We start from the raw sequence: 17,462 nt of genomic DNA, 5'->3' as shown, positions 1-17,462 counted from the left end.
TAATAGGCGTTTATTTCATCTTTGATAACGTTTTTATACGAGGACTTTGTTTGCGGACTTCCGTTCTGAAACATGCTATGATCGTTTTGATCACGAAGGATGAGCAATGGACGACCATGACTTTTTTGTTCATGCACAATCGCTACAATTATCTTCACTCGCCTGTATGTTCTATCTACATAAAAATATATTATTTTAAAGTGTAGTGAGTAGTAATAAAATACGAAATTAACCTCAAGTTAATAACAATAAATCTAGTAATGAAACGTATTTTTTCTTCAGATATTAGTGTTTTTTTTTACAGGGAATAATAATAACTTCAATAACAAGGAGGAAGGGAAATAAAAATATATAATGTAATGTAATACAAATCGCTCACTCCTTTCAAGAACGTCATAAATCAAAAATCGTCAATTTTCAGTTATGCATGTTTTCAGAATGCCCAGAAAATATACTTTATCCCAGGAAAAAAGGCATATTTTTAACTTAATATTAACCCGCTATAAGTATTGTTTTTGCATTTTCAAGAAAAGGTATTGTTTAATAATTTTTTTAAATATACTAAATATTTTTCAAATGGAGATAAAATCTTCAGGTTTTACTTAAAAAGATCTGTTGCACAGTAAAAAGTTTAATAAGTGGATTGATATTTATTTTTAATACATTGTATTATATTTTTAAACTTTAAAAACGTTCTGCTGAAAAATCAAGTTTTTTGATTTATGACGTTCTTGAAAGGAGTGAGCGAAATGTAAACATATAATGTAATACAACTAGAATCATAATTTTTATTTTGTCACTCTCACAATATAAATAAAATTGTTCAAACTTATTTAGAGATATAGAATCAGAAAATAATACGAAATGAATATTTAAAAGAAAATCAATTATAATCTCAAATTACTTGATTTGAAATCAAATTTATAACACGATTGAAATCTGGCATCCCATTTTCATCGTGATTGAAATTGGGGATCATATTTCAAATTTATTTCAAATTGAAATTATATTCCCACAATTGGTAAAAAAAATGTACCTACTCTCTTACATTAATTAATATAGGATTGGAAAAAAGTAGGTACCATAGAATATAATTTTTAAAAGGGATACTTATTCACATAAGAGTGAAAGTCGTCCTGATTAAGATAGAAAGCGTTAATAATTTAAAGAAATACATTTTATGATTGGGATTTTTTTCTTGTTGCTGAAACTGAAACTGTGTTCAATATAATATAAAACAACCACTTAAAGCTCTTCCTATATTTTATATGAATAGTTACCATACGACACATATAGATGATGTCGGTAAGAACAAAATTCAGATAATGGTCAAATGAAAAATTAAATAAAAGCGGATTATTATTTTTTTGAGTGTAAATGAATATTTCATTTTTTCTATTTTTTTATTTGGCAACCACTCACTGAAGGTATATTTCTAATTAATGTTTTACTTAGTAAATACCACTATTTCTGAAAATCTACTATGACACGTGTTTCGATGCATTCCGCATCATTTTCAAACACCGTATGCGGATGCATTTAAAATGATGCGGAATGGATCGAAACACGTGTCACAGTAGATTTTAAGAAATAGTGGTATTTACTAAGTAAAACATTAATTAAAAATGGATAGATTTTACCACAAAGTGACTGCTGAATCAATTAATGAAAAGCTATATTTCTGCTAGTGTAAAGCAAATTTTTATTTAGGAAACAAAAGAAGAAACAATATATTTTAAAGAAAGCAAATTCGCATTTTAAATTCGTTCTGCATTAACATTTTATATATTATGGACATAATTCTAAAGCCAGAATCAGAAATAAGGAATTGAAATACCTTAAAAAAAGTATGGAGTAAATATTATGGCAACATAGTCAGCGAACGAGGGTAGTAAAAATTATACCCCAGGTGGAATCATCCACCTGGAAGCGACATATTGCAACTTTTAATATATATAAATTATAAATGCTATTACGATACATATGCTTCCATTGTTATTTGAAACACATTTAATGTAATTTTTTATTAACGTACGTATAGTGTATATTTAAATTATGGTTTCACTTGAAAGCAATTGGTTAAAAAAACAATACTAGTATAAAACTAAAGAAAGAAATGTTAACCTAACAATACACACATAAATATTATTGTAATTACTTACTTTCTTATTCCAATTTCCCACACTATTTAATGCAATTCTCTTTTATTACATTTGTTCATAAAATAAATGGTAACATTCTGTAGATTTTATTATGAATTATTTGCATGAAAATGACTGCTATTGACGCAAAGAACTTTCTTTTTAAGAAATAATTGTCAAGGTTTTCTTGTGTACGCTTTAATAATTAAAAAAAGAATATAGCAACGTTCGTAAAATAAAAATAAAATAAAATGAATCATTATTTTCTGTTTGTATTTTTTCATAAACTGAGATATATGTATATATATATATATAAATATATATATATATATGTATATATATATATATATATATATATATATATATATATATATATACATATATACGTATAAATATATAAATATGTATATATATATATATATATATATATATATATATATATATATATATATATATATATATATATATATATATATATATATACACATATGTATTAGAAAAACTTCCTTACCTTTCAATAACTCTTCTTTTCAAAACCATTTAATGATTTCGGAGAAAAACTTATTTTTCAATGCAAGAATGGTGTTTTTCATTTCAGAAAAAAAATCAGTAACGTAAATTGATACCTGGATTTAGAGAAAATTAAATTTCGGCGAAAAGAATACTGGGCCGTAACTCGAGTTTATGATTTTATCTTCTTTTTTTTTAAACTCAGCTAAAATCAATCACAAAAACTACAAAGCATCGTTTTTATGTTTTTTTTAAAAAAAGTTTAAATTCAAATAAGTTTCGTTTTATTATTGTGGTATATATTAATACAATGAGTAATATATTTTACAAGGTTAGTGGTTTAGACGTCATATACCATATTATATGAATATGATTTATTGTACTGGTATAGTATAGGGTCCGCCATCTAAAGTTTTTTTTTTCAACTAGTGCTTATTTCGTGAATGGTAACACTTAGCTCATGTCTGATTTGACAGATAATTAGTTTTATCCTTCCGCTGAGCGAATATGGTTGTGTATACGCTTGAACAACGCTGGGAAATATTGCGACATTACTTTGAAAATCATGGTAATGTTGCAGAATGTGTGCGAAAATTGCGTACGGTTTTTGGAAGAAGAGAAGCACCGTCAGCTCCGTATGTTCGTTATCTTGTGAAAAAAGTGAAAGAAACTGGCATCCTCATCGATAAACCAAAGCGTGAAAAGCCAAAAACAGTGCGTACACCCGAGAATATCGATGTTGTGGCAGAAAGTGTGCGTGAAGCGCCATCAACATCAATTCACCGTCGTTCTCAACAATTGAACATTTCGGAGACATCATTGAGACGAATTTTGCATAAAGACCTTGGTATGACGCCATACAAAGTCCAATTGGTTCAGGAGTTGAAGCCAACTGACCATCCAATGCGTTTTCGCTTCGCTGAGTGGGCCTGCGATCGACTTACAGAAGATGCCGATTTTGCCAAAAAAATCATCTTTTCGGATGAAGCTCATTTTGATCTTGGCGGGTATGTAAACAAGCAAAATTGTCGTATTTGGGGCACAGAAAACCCGCACGCATACATTGAAAAGCCGGTACACCCAAAACGAGTCACTGTTTGGTGCGGATTTTGGTCCAGAGGCATAATTGGGCCATTTTTCTTTGAAAATGAGCAAGGAGTGGCCGTTACAGTCAATGGCGATCGTTATCGGGCCATGTTGAACGGATTTTTGTTCACAAAAATTGAAGAGGAGGATATTGGCAACATTTGGTTTCAACAAGACGGCGCTACGTGCCACACAGCCGAAGTTTTTTAGTTTTTTTTTATAGCATTTTCAACAAAAAAAAGTTATTTGGCGGACCCTTTATAATACACTCATAAAAAGAATAATTTGTTAAAAAATTATCTGCATGCAAAGCTATTGTCAACCGCAATTGGCCGAGACAAATTGACGTTTTTTTTTATAAAACGGATTGTATTAACATTCTTCATTATTTATACAACATGCTACAGAGGAATGTTATGAAGCAGAAATAGCGAATGATTGATACATCAAGGATTTAAGAATTAAATCAAGTGAGTTTTTTTTAAGACTGAACCATTTTGTCAATTTCTACGCAGTGTTTTGTAAATAACTTAGTACAAGATATACTTGAGATAAAGTCAGTAACAATTCATACATTTAATTGGATTTTAATCCTAGAACTGTCAAAATAACTGTTTTTTACATATGTAATCGTTTTAGTTATGTCTCCTTTAAAAATGTCATTTAAGTTATATTTTTTTAAAGTTTACAACATTTTGAATGTGTCCAAATACTTGTTCACAAATTATCTTTGCTTAGGACTCATTTTTGACATTATTTTATACATTATAATAATAATATGTATCATAATACTTGGGAATGCTCATTTTTAATCTCGATAATGCGTGCGAAATCTTACTTTTCCTAACAAAGAGCATTAGTCTCGCTGCATTTCAGCTTAGGAGAGCGTGAAAACGTATCGTAGCATTCCACATTCTTGCAATTTCGTTGAGTTATCGTAAATATTAATATTGAATTTACCGTAATGAGGAATATTTTGTGTTAAAATAGTGGTAATCTGAAGAGGTTGGAGAAAAAGTAATTTCGTATTTTTCGCTTTATGCTTGATTATAAAGTGTTATGACCATCTGAATCAAGCCAAATATGCACCGTTCTATTCAATATCTTTTTGCCAGCGAGAATCCTACTTCATAATGCCTTTCTCGTAGAAGCCCTTGTCCCTATTGGTAAAAAAACTCGGACTGTCAATTATTTTATACGTTGATATGAAAAATGTATTTTTGTGTACCATAACAGATATATTTTATTGTGGTTTTTATACATTTATTACCTATTTATGACTTAATTATTTGTAAAGTATTGTTATAAAATTATCTAGACCATGAAAAGGACTTATCTGTATACATTAGATTGGTCGATAACCTTTTGTCTTATTTAATTATCAATTCGATCAAGTATTTAAAAACTATCGATACGTGATTTTATCATATATTTTAAATTTCCCATAAATTGTTTCCTTTTTTCATGTATATTTATTTTACTATTAATAAGTGCATGAGAATGAAGTAAACTTACGAGTGAGATATTAATAATAGACTTATACGTAGCATTTTCATGTATATTTTTTACATTTTATTTTTTACTAACGAATAATGTATTAATGTCACAAATACTTCGTATTTTCATACATATTTACTCAACCATAAATCTTTTATATGTGAATGATAAATTAATAATCTACATGGTTATTTCATGAATTATATTTACTTTACCATAAATTCTTTAATTATGAATAATTTATTACTAAAAATATTTTTTAAATAGTTAGATTCCCATCATTTCATAACGAACTACTATTGGAACTTGATATTTGATATTTCCTTAAAATATAAATATAAATATAATAATAAAATATCGATTATAAAATCCAATTTTTGGGTTTAAATTAGTAACATATTAATGAAAATTCATAGACGGTGATCTGAGTTGCTGTTTATTTTTTTGGACCAAACTTTAGTACATTTAAAAGTACATATTACATTTGGAGTTAATGGTAAATGAAATAATAATACATAATTATACGAGTAAAATTATGTATTATTAATTCATTTACCGACAATGTAAATATATCTCAAATTTATTGTGTAAATTTATGTGTCCCTAACAATTAAACGAGGATTTGAATTTCCTTTTTTTAAACGCGTCAAAATAATTATAGGTTTTTTTAATATATTTTTTTAACATTTGCGAATATATTCAGTTTAGCTGTAAGTTTTTCAATTAATATTTAATTTAAAACGAAATTTTATTATTTTCAGAACCGCCAATGTTTTTTGTTCACAACTACGACTATTGTTAAACTGGTTGTACTTATTTTCGTATTAATAGACCTTGGGTACTTTATAATTTAGATCAATGTCATCCTTTCCTCTCCATCAATTCGTTTTGATTACAAAGATCTCATTTAGATTGTTACCTCACGACAAATTTATTATTTCGCTATAACATACAGTAAGAATAATAAAAATGTTTAAAAATTGAGGTTATCATTACTCTCGCATTTTTTGCAAGCATTTAAATTGTCGACATAACCAATTAGTTTGATATGCGATATATGTACTACACATACGTATATTTCTCTGCGGTGTGTATTATTTGTGTAAGAATATAAACCACATAATTTTTGTGTTAATTTTTTGTATCAATACTACCGACATTTAAAAGATTGGTAGGGATATTAAAGAAAAATAAACGTTTAATGGACCAAGGCCTTAAAAAAGGGTATTTTCAGGTTTTTTGTTAGCAAGTTTTGTTTTTAAATCACAAGACGTTCGGTATGACTCGTTTTCGTTCGGTATGACTATTTTTTCAAAAAAATAAATTGAATTAAACAAAAGAGAATGTTATTTTTTGACATCTCATCAAAAATGAAGATGAATATGGAAGTCTGGGCATTAATGGGGCTGACGACCGTCATAGGCTGGTTTTAAGTGATTCATAAGACTTCCATATTCTTCTCAATTTTTGATGAGATGTCAAAAAATAATATGAAAAATAACTCCTATAATTGGAGATAATCCAGATTTAAAAACACGTATTTGGACATACTCAAAATGTTGTAAATAAAAGGACGTATGTATTTAACATTTACTTTGTAGAACTACAAAAATATTGTTTTAGAAAAATCAAAATATGATTCACGATTTTTGATTTTATGACAGCTGTTTCGCTGTGCGGGGCATTCTGAACTGTGCCGAAAAAAACTGTATTACATATTCATTTTGATGTAGTAAAAAAAAATTGATTCTTCTTTTTTGTAGTATGTGTATTTTTCTAAAACGCGCGTTTAGAATAAAAGCAACATTGTACAAAATCATAAATGATGATTCAATTACTTTTGTATTATTTTTGTATATTAGTTATAATTTTTACAGATTTGTGATATTGGCTAATAGTGGCGCATTTAGTTGAGAAATTTGTGAAGTACAAATATAGATTAATCTAATTTAACACAATTTATCTTATATTGATTTAAGGGTGAATAATCCAGTTTGCAAAGATAGAATTAATAAAAATAAAAATAAATCTTGAAAATCAACTTGCCTTTTAGTTTCTTAAAAGAATTATATGTTATTTTAGGCTCTCCCTTCTAAAAAGTATTGATAGGTCAACAAATTCCGAAACAATGTTACAATTCACACCTGTAATAAAAGTAAATTAATTTAATATTAAATATTTTTATCGATTATTTAAACAAATAAAAAAATCGTTTCTAATCAAACTTTTGTGCGGATTCCCCTTTAAATGTACAGCGCATCGACATCAATGAAGAAGAAAAGTACCAGGAGAGAAGAAAGCGACATAGCTCACCGCTCACTGGGTGAATAACCTCTCAATTAACTATTCCGACACCGCTGATAAACCGTAAAGTCCTGCATCGAAACGAGCTCCCATACAAAGTTCACTTTAACACGGGGTTCGGCCGAATGTATACAATACCGGAATAGGCGGCAGCAGCTGACTGGTTCTCAGTGTGCTCCGTACGCCTCAAGTGTCAGTTGTCAGTTGATAATTTGAGCGCCAAATGGAGCACTTCTGTTCTCCTGGGAAAAAAAATCGGAATACGAATAAAATTTAAATATTAATTTAATTTTAAATAACTATTTTGTGTTAATTTTCAACATTGACAGTTGGTGATTGATAAATATGGAAATGTATCACAAAGTAAACAGTTTAGTTTCATTATTGTTTTGTTTGAGATTGATACATTTAAGTCAATAATAAGGTAAGATAAGTTATTGTATTTCATTAGTTTTCGAAAGTAGGACTGTATATTTTTAGATTCATATATTTTAAAAATAAAAACTGTTATATTACGGAATAATGCAGTCGTAATTTTATATGAAAACAAATTAAATGCAAGGTAAAAAAGTAGTCGTATGATATTGAATATGGTATTGTATGGTATTTCTTAATAAAATGTATACATTAAATTAAAAATCTAAATTTTGTCTAATTTAGAACGGAGATTCACCAAGTTAGTAAGGCACAACAATACAATTTTTTTTATTTTTTTATTTTTTCTTCATTAATTGATTCTGCATTCATTTTGTGGTAATATCTATGTATTTTTAATTTCAGTTTTACTTGGTTAATAATAATAATAAAACCCTTATCCGCACCCCAATGGTGCATAGGGCACTGCTTCATATGAACACAGTGTTATCTTGATCGTTTACACACGAAGGAAAGGTGATCAGCCCTCCGCTTCAGGTACCAGTACAGGGTAATATTGAATAAATATTACAGTGAAAAAATCACTTATATTTATTTGACCCCCCTGGGAATCGAACCCGGGACCTCCAGAACGGTAGCCGAGCGTGCTGACCATTACACTACAGAGGCGGACATTGGTTAATTTTACTTGGTTACTACCACTATTTCTTGAATTCTATTATGACACGCGCTTCTATGCATTTTGCATTATACGGTGTTTGAAAATGATGCATCATTAAACATTTTAAGAAAAAGTGGTATTTACCAAGTAAAACTTACATAAAAAATAAACATTTATTTTACTATTAATTTACTGTACGCGTTGTTCATTATTTCAAAGGAATAAGTGATCGCTTTAACCAGACTTTCACATTCCTTCCTCAAATAACGCAATCTTTGCACTTAAAACTTATGAAGTCATTTTTGCATGAATAAAAAAGTGTTATACGCTCAATAAATAACAGTGTTATTTTACTTGCTTGATTAATAAACGATTAAAGCAAAAACATTTCCTTAACTTAAGTCCAATTGACGAAATCGGCATCGAATATATTTCCGATTGCATCATTCACCTAATAACATAGCCGTGAATTGAAAATTGTGAATACTTTCTCTCTCAAATTTATGTTAATTGAAACTTTTAGTGCAAAGGTATATTGATACTGGAACATGATCGCCTGATATACTGATAAATTGCAATCATGTGTACTGATATAAATTACTGGACATATCATTTGAAACATTTATGGATAGCAAAACCAGTGACCAATCAAGTGTGTGTAATATAAATATCACGTTCGTTCATATAAATAATAGATGTCGTAATTTTTAAAAATATTTATAAATACATTACATATATGCATATGAAAAAAAACTAACTAACCAACTAAAAATTAGGCCGTTTCGCCGTATGGGAAGGCAGAGATAATAGAACGCCACACCATTGGTGTATCTGTACTTGCAAATAATCTTAGCCTATTCCACATTTATGCATCTCTTCATACATGCTTGATTATTCCAACTCATTACCTGATTACTTTAAAGTGTTTGAAATACTTGATCAAGTCAAGTTTTCATCGGTCTTCCTCTACTTATATTTGTTTCTACGTTCTATATATATATATATATATATATATATATATATATATATATATATAAATGACAAACTATCATACCGATTTCCGAAAGGGTAGGCAGGGAGGATAGAAAACCTCACCACCGCGAGGACAATTTTTAACATTTTAACATATTTTACTAGTAAAAGCTATCAATTTATATACAGAGTAAAAAATCTGAATGCAATTATCTTTTTTATAAAATATCAAATCCAAAACAAATCATTGTTCCTTTTTAAAGATTTATTTATAACTATTTAAATTTATAAAATAAATGATAAGAGTGATACTAAAATAAGTTTTTTTTTTTTAAATACGTTTTACGTTAGTTATAGAACGTTTACAGTTAGTAAGTAATAAATCTAAATCGAGGTAAACAAATTACAAGGTATAAATACAAGGTCACAATACTCGAGTATTAAGTAGGAACGGATCTTCCACCAAGATAAGAGTCTATCCATTGTAATCGCAATCACAGATTCTCAGTAGGGGAGATCGGGGTTCAAAGTAACACGGGCCAAAGTAACAATGCGACTCTCACCCCGCCCATCCGTTTAACCAAGTAACCTTATTTTTAAATTGAACCACATTTCCACGTTACTATCCGGAAGTGACGTAAAACGCAAGCATCAAAATTCTTGTAATATTCTGTTCCCAAAGGATTGCAATTTTTTTTTTTTCAAAATTGTGCTACTCATATGTAATTGTGTAAATGGATATTTTATATCGTGTATGTACTGGCAGAAAAAGTTAACTCGAAAATATGTAATTTTGACTTGATAATGCGAATTATGAAATTTTCAACATTCTATAAACTGGCAAAATACACTAAGTAGTTTGAAATGTCATATATATGTGGTTTTAAAAGAATATTGAATTTTAAGTTTAATAGCAGGTATTTTAGTAAGGTTAAAATCCTTAAATAACAGGGATTATTCATACATAGATTTTAGAGTTATAAATGACAGTATACCAACGATATATTCAGTGACAAAAATGAAAATAACTTATTTTTTAAATATAATGCTAGCCCCCAAAGAATTGATATGTAACTAAATTTTAAAAAAGAAAATAAAAGCGGTCGCTAGATTAACGTTTAACACTGAAATATCTAAGTGTGACTGTTTTCTATATTATATAAGAGAAATACAACAAAACAAAAAAAAACTTACTAACAAGCCATCATATCGCGTATTGCATCGGTATGCAGCGCTATTGGCTTCGCATACAATCATCGCCTATTCCACATTCACGCATCTCCTCATACATACCCGTCGATAATAATTCCTCGTAAATATTCCTCGGTCTTATTCTAGTCCTTTGTTTCTATAACCAACCACATTTGCCTCATAAATCAGTTTTACTAGTCTGTCTTCACTCATTCGATTCACATACCCAAACCATCTCAATATACCTATCTTAATTTTATCGATAATGCTTATCTCAGCCTTGCATTATTTTCTTCATATCACCATTTGAACATCTATGATATTAAATTTTGCCGCACATTCGTCTGACAAAACGCATTTTGACTGCATTCCTTCTACTTTCATCTTTCTAAACAGCAATTTACAATATAATTTTATTGTTACCGACATCATCAGTCAAACTGGTCGGAGATAAAAATTCATGCTGTGTACAAAATAAGGGAAAACTTTATAATTAGAATTCAATATTTTTAACGAAAATTAGCCAGTTGTTGGTCAAATAAAAAATGGGAAAAGATATAAAGTAGTTGTTTATTAAAAAAAAAAATTACGATTTGACTGAAATAATTATAAAAACGGAATATAACAATATATTAAATTTATTCTGTTGTCTTTTGTTTTAGGCGGAATTATTTTGTCCTTGTGGAAATATGGTAGAGTCTGTCTATTATAACCACAAATAGTCTTCATTTATATTGCTGCAATTCGCATGTCTTATATTATATTTACCATATTTCAAAATTTGAAACAGTCATGACACATTTACGAACGTTTTCAAGATTTTCCTACATTGTGAAAGGACATATTATTTTCCAGATAAATAGCTATAAATGTTCTGATGACATTATATTACTATATACTCGCTAACTATCCAAGCGTGACTTACAGAAATATTGAAATCTTTCAAGTATTTACAGCATACACTAATAGCTGTGACCAAGTACTAATGGTGAAAACGTTTGCACGATGGTTTCCTCGACTTTCTCTAAATGAAGGACAATGAATAATACGTCATAAAAATAGTATGATTCACGCCATTAGAATAGGTTGTTAAAAATAACAATAGAAATATCATTTACAACATTTTGAGTGTGTCCAAATACTTGTTCACAAAATCTGGATTATCTCCAATTACAGGAGTTATTTTCAAAGTATTTGAACACACTCAAAATGTTGTAAATAAATTATCTGGTCAAATTATAAGCTTAATAATAAATGAAAATGGTATTTTCTGGCGTTTCTCATGTGTATAATCACACAATCCAGGATTCGGACCTCACATACTAATATAAGAGTTTCTGCTTGGTAAAAAGCTTCTTTACATCTCACCAATAGATGTCCCTAGTAAAGTTCTAGTAAATCAAGAACAAGGTTTCTAAATTGATTCATATATATAGAACTTCCAAGAATTTGAGTAGTGTGGTTATCAATAATGGGTAGAATTGGTGAATGCAACACGTTTGTAAAGTGATCACTTAAACCAGCCTATGACGGTCGTCAGCCCCGTAAATGCCCAGACTTCCATATTTTTCTTCATCTTTGATGAGATGTTAAAAAATAATATGAGAAATATCATTTATCATATCGGACATTGGATAATTCACTTTTTTTAAGCTTGATATGAAACATGTATATCACAGGGCTTACGACCTGGCATTTTGCACTAATTCTTAAAACTTATGAATGTATCGAAAACCTTACTGTTATGCGGTAGGTTTCCGATACATTTTTATCATAACATAAATTCAAGTTTCAATAATTAGTGCAATATGGATATTCAATAATGGGCCAATAATGGTGAATGTTTACAGTATTTAAATATGAAAATTAACATTTTTGAAAGCAGTACCTTTATAAAATGTGTTTCACGGTCATACAATTTTGGGTGTTTTTTGTAGATTGCGTTGAAAAATATATTTTATTAAAAACCAAAGAGCTATAAGAAATATTGACCAAAATACAACGTTAAAATACTACCCTCTTAAAAAAATATATTATTTTTTGACATCTCATCAAAGATGAAGAAGAATATGGAAGCCTGGGCATTTACGGGGCTGACGACCGTCATAGTCTGGTTTAAATGATCACTTTACACACGTGTAACATTCACCAATTCTACCCATTATTGACAACCACACTACTCAAATTCTTGGAAGTTCTATGTATATGAACCAATTTAGAAACCTTGTACTTGAATCACTAGAACTTCCCTAGAGACATCTATTGGTGAGAAGTAAAGAAGCTTTTTACTAAGCAGAAACTCTTATATTAGTATGTGAGGTCCGAATCCTGGATTATAATCACACACATGAGAAACGCCAGAAAATACCATTTTCATTTTTATTAATTATTTTATTTGACCAGATAATTTATTTACAACATTTTGAGTGTGTCCAAATACTTGTTCACAAAATCTGGATTATGTCCAATCACAGGAGTCATTTTCATATTATTTTGACATCTCATCAAAGATGAAGAAGAATATGGAAGTCTGGGCATTTACGGGGCTGACAACCGTCATAGGCTAGTTTAAGTGATCACTTTACACACGTGTAACATTCACCGATTCCACCCATTATTGACAACCACACTACTCAAATTCTTGGAAGTTTTATCTATATGAACCAATTTAGAAACCTTGTTCTTGAATCACTAGAACTTCCCTAGAGACATCTATTGGTGAGATGTAAAGAAGCTTGGACACACTCAAAATGTTGTAAAAAAATATATGTTTAACATTCAATCAATAATAGAACATGAAGTAATTGAAATTAAATAGTTCGATTGTAATTGAAAACAGGGTATCAGTAAAATTTGATACAGATATCGAATGATTTAAAATCGTAATAATTTCAGGGATTTCATACACCGTGCATTAAAATATTTACATAATAATGCAATTGCACCTCCTATTACATACGTAAATTTACATAATCCATTGTAATTATATTGATCAAATATGGTGGAAAGCACTTAAGATAAGTTAGTTTTTTTTAACATAATCTTCGAAGGCCTTAAATATTAAAATAATGCATATGTACGTGATTTAATTCACAAAATTATATACAAGGGTTTTTTAAAATCATATTTCAATTTAATTTAATATTTCATGGTGAATACCTGAAAACCAAGTACACTGAGTTAAATTTAATACTTGAACATCAACATACGTTTGATATAGAGTAAAATAAGTTTAAAAGTTAGTTTCGTATGTTTCCTTCATAGGAGAAACAAACAGCAATAATAATAATTAACGGACACTTTGTAATGGTCAGTACGCTCAGCTACCGTTCTGTAGGTTCGATTCCCAAGGGGGGTAAAATAAATATAAGTGATTTTTTCACTGTTATATTTATTCAATATTACCCTGGACTGGTACCAGAAGCGGAGGGCTGATCACCTTTCCTTCATGCGATCAAGATAACACTGCGTTTATATGACGCAGTGCCCTATTCACCATTGCGGATAAGGGTTTTATTATTATTATTATGTATATATATATATATATATATATATATATATATATATATATATATATATATATATATATATATATATATATATATATATATATATATATATATATATATATATATATATATATATATATATATATATATATATATATATATATATATATATATATATATATATATATATATATATATATATATATATATATATATATATATATATATATATATATATATATATATTTATTTATATATATACATATGTATACACAGAGGCGTATCTATATAGGCAGAAAAGCAATGCCTACCCTGGATTTCATATAGTAACATGACCAGTGCCTACTATGCGTTACCTTTACCCAACTCTACCACCAAACCTGTTTGAAAGCTCTGTGCACGCCACTGCATATGATTTATTAAAATAATCGTTTTATATTTAATGTTAAAATAATAACCAAAGTTGCGGATTATCTTCCTTTAAAAGTTCATGCATATTGCTTATTTACCCACAATGACGTATGTATGACATGAATATATGGACTCTGACAATGATTCTTAATATTAATTGCGGCGAGCAGCATATTTCCATTATGACTAATCTAGAAACACAAGTACATTTAAGAAGAGCGACATTCGCCATGTGATGTATAGGAATCTATTTAAATAACAATTTACAATGTTAATACTCAAACAACCTTATGAATGAGAATCACGTATTGTGATGAAACTAGGATAGGAAATAATACAATATAACGTCAAATGTGGGTATGTGGGAACATCGTCAAATGTGGGGGGGGGTATGGTAAGTATTTTAAGGGTGTACTTCCAAATATACATATGTGCGAGCATTGTCAAAAGTGGGGGCGTGCGGTGAGTTTTATAAGAGTGTACTCTCTAATATGCAATATATTTACGCGACCGGCTGCCAGGGGCCACATGTGTGACTGCGTACATTTTTTAAAATGAATATTAGAATTTGACTTTTTTATAGAATATACATATGTTGAAAAAAAATCTTTTTTTTTAACTCCTTTCCTTTCCAAAAAATGGATAGATTTTACCACAAAATGACTGCCAAATCAATTAATGAAATCCTTACCTTTAAATAACTTTTTCTTTTCAAAACCATGTACTTATTTCTAAGAAAAACTTATTTCATTACTACAAAAACGGTATTTTAAGCAAAAAAATTAATTACATTAAATGTCATCTGGGTTTGAGGAAAATTAAGTTGCGTTTGATCGTATATTAGGCCTCAAGTCTTGAAGATTAGTGTGGATATTGTTATAAAGTCGTTTTGTGATATAAAATAGTTTCATAACAATGTTTGTTTTTTACAAGTCCAAAACATGTAATTTTCAAGTTTAATAATAATCGGCGATTCATACGTTAAAATCAATTATTCATGGTACTTTTAGAAACTAATTTTTTTGTGCAAAAAATAAAAATAAGGTGTTGATCGAAATATGGAAAAATAAACAAGATATTTCCACGCTGTTTATATCTTCATCGTGATACAATGTCAACAAAAAAAAGTAATTAGTATTTGATATCTAAGGAGTCGCTATTTTTAAAACATTGATTGATTTGTTTTGAAGATCCGATTGTTTAAAATAATCGTTTATCTATGTAATTAACGGTAATAAAAATTCACATTCCATTCATATTACATACGTCATTTGTTTGAAAATATAAATTAACATTTTTACATAACTGAAATATATACATATATACAAACTTAAGTTTTACTATAGCAAATTTGCATCGCGGTACTAATACTTTAAAAAAAAAAGCTATACATATTTCGCTCACTCCTTTCAAGAACGTCATAAATAAAAAAACCTGACTTTTTAGGAGAACGTTCTTAATGTTTAAAAATATAATTCAATGTATCAAAAATAAATATCAAGTCACTTATTGAAGTTTTTACTGTGCAACAGATCTTTTTAGATAAAACCTGAAGTTTTATTCTCTATTTGAAAAATATTTAGTATATTTAAAAAATAACTGAACAATAACTTTTCTTCAAAATGCAAAAACAACACTTTCTGCCCTGTAGCGGGTAAATATTATGTTTAAAATATGCCTCTTTCGCTGGGATATAGTATATTTTCTGGGCATTCCAAAAACATGCACAACTGAAAATTGATGATTTTCGATTTATGACGTTCTTGAAAGGAGTGAGCGACTTGTGTTTTTTATTATCTACACAAATATTTCAATTTCATACTATTTCTGTGAGATATCAAATTGTGGTAGAGTGGACTCGAACCGAGAAACTCTGATTTAAGAGTCCGCGACACTAACCGCCGGACCACAACCCGACACTTATAGAATGATACGTAATCATCGAGCCTAAACCATGTTTAATTAAAGTTTTACAAAAAAAATACCACTTTTTCTTAAAATCCATTATGACACGTGTTTCGATGCATTGCACATCATTTTTAAACACCGTAATGATGCAAACTGCATCGAAACACGTGTACAATAGATTTTTTAAGAAATAGTGGTATTTACCAAGTAAAACTTAAACTGAACATGGATTGCTATTACTACAAAGTGACTGCCGAATCAATCAATCTATTTATTATATATTCATTTATTTTTAAGTTTAATATTTTTTCTGCATTAGGATTCGCTAAATATATTTTATTTTTCTTAATATTTTGAGTGAATTGAAAGTTTCGTTGACATATTTAGGTTTTATAACTTATTTTATCCATAGTTGTGTCAACCATTTTACGTGAAAATAACATCTTAAATAACAAAGGTAGTGCAAACAATATTAATTACGTTAAAAAAATACTGTTCATTTTACGTACCAATTTGTAATTTCAATGAAATAAAAACGGTATTATGTGTGTTTGGATAAACATCAGTATGTTTTTATAAGAAATTTATGTTTTAATTGGACCTCGTTCCTATATAATATGAATTTCATTTATTGAGAAATCACATTATTTCATTTTTTGCGTTTTTTCCTGTACATTATTTCAAAATATGTAGTCAAAAACGCTAATCATTTCAAATTAAGGTTCTCCTCTTTTCAACATTTTCTAATCCATTCCATTCCATAATGTTTTGTGCGATATGTTGCGTTGCTTCATATATTGCAATAATTGCACAAAATTTTATACATCACTTATCATAACGGTCAGGTATTGAAATAGTTATTCAATTCTTACATTGGCAATAACATATTGTGCATAT

The sequence above is a fragment of the Brachycentrus maculatus genome, unplaced genomic scaffold (genome assembly GCF_059751285.1).
Source record: "Brachycentrus maculatus isolate JH-2025_06_01 unplaced genomic scaffold, ASM5975128v1 h1tg000229l, whole genome shotgun sequence".
In the NCBI taxonomy this organism is placed as follows: Eukaryota; Metazoa; Arthropoda; class Insecta; order Trichoptera; family Brachycentridae; genus Brachycentrus; species Brachycentrus maculatus.
The sequence above is the reverse complement of the archived record's forward strand: the minus strand, read 5'-3'. Positions refer to the sequence as shown.